This window comes from Ceratina calcarata, unplaced genomic scaffold (genome assembly GCF_001652005.2).
Source record: "Ceratina calcarata isolate Rehan_Ccalc_2016 unplaced genomic scaffold, ASM165200v1 scaffold313.2, whole genome shotgun sequence".
Lineage (NCBI taxonomy): Eukaryota > Metazoa > Arthropoda > Insecta > Hymenoptera > Apidae > Ceratina > Ceratina calcarata.
In genome coordinates this window covers 5171-6390 of record NW_017153890.1, presented here as the reverse complement: position 1 = coordinate 6390, position 1220 = coordinate 5171, and the positions used below count along the sequence as shown (strand labels likewise).

General features: G+C 34.8%; 1 protein-coding gene and 1 long non-coding RNA gene across 2 annotated transcripts in view; both read left to right on the top strand.

Annotated features, from left to right (window-relative positions):
* The window catches only part of LOC113464274 (uncharacterized), a 2627-nt gene extending 1587 nt beyond the window's left edge, over positions 1 to 1040 (top strand). The window contains exons 2-3 of the long non-coding RNA XR_003389123.1: positions 11 to 117; positions 198 to 1040. This is a non-coding gene — a long non-coding RNA (uncharacterized LOC113464274). The remainder of the gene's footprint in view (positions 1 to 10; positions 118 to 197) is intronic.
* The window catches only part of LOC108624546 (tumor suppressor candidate 3-like), a 9886-nt gene that overhangs the window by 3580 nt on the left and 5086 nt on the right, over positions 1 to 1220 (top strand). The gene's annotated exons all lie outside the window — the stretch shown is intronic.

Genomic DNA, 1220 nt, shown 5'->3' with positions numbered 1-1220 from the left:
ATTAATTAAGGAACGTCAATTGAGATTTGAAGGAATTTAGTATAACAATTAAGAAGTCTGCAAGCTTCGTTTATAAGCTGGCATAATAATATTTAAGTGAGCTTATCGCTGGGACACGTGAGTGAATAATAGTTACCATAAGATTAAGGTCCTGATTAGCTTCTATTGTGCAAACAATTCATCATCCATTCGTCCAGAATGCGACCACGTTCGCCTGAAGCTCGACCAACACGACAGTGTCAAACTTCCACTACAGCCGAAAGCATCCAAAACAGACTCCAAAATCAGTGACTTAGTGAACAGTGAATTTTGCACATAATTGACTCATCGAATTGAAATAAATACTTGAATCATTGAAAAAAGTCATGGAGTTGGTTAAGGACATTTTTTAGAAATACTCTCTCCTTGACATTCCACACAGTGCAACACATCGTTCGCCTAAACCAGTATTTTGTTACCATTGAGCTCGTAAGTCACCTGCTCGTAGTTCTCTTCATCAATTATTCATGAAAGTCAAATGTTTTTTTATAGTCTCGTTTCACTCTTTTAACATATGTCCGATTTTTGCAATAATCTTCAATTTTTATTTAGATTATTTCTTTGAAACGATCGTAAATTTTTTTTAAACGTGTGACAAAGGGTGGAGCTGAGGATTCTTGTAGGGATTTAAACTCTCCAAAACCTGTTTCATCCTTTTTGGCTGCAGATCTATCTTTGGGTATGGCTTTTTTTTTTTAATGAATCCAAGGAGGAGAAGAATTCTTAATAAGGATTCACATGTAGAAGATTTTAGATACGGGACGAGAGTGGAGGAGAGAAAGTTATAAGTTGAAGTGGATAATTTGGTTCGAATTATTATGGTGGATTGTGTGTGACGGATACAGTGACTGAGGCACGTGATGAGCTTCGAGGGGACAGAAATGTAACGCTCAGTACGATCCAAACTGTGATGGCGAAATATTCGAGTGATTTTTAAGGATGTATTGGCTATACAGATAATATCAAAAGTTTATGTACTTTAGAAAAACGCATTTCCTGTAATTAAAAATAAATCAGATGTCGGAAGAATAATGCTAATGATAAATAGCTACGTGCTAAAAAGTATAGAAGGAAATATCCAATTAATTGTTGACGTATATACAATAATTGTAGCTATTGACGTGCTCTACAAGAAAGGTTTTATGTATTTTTCTTCCAATTTTAGTATTTAACGAGTTAAG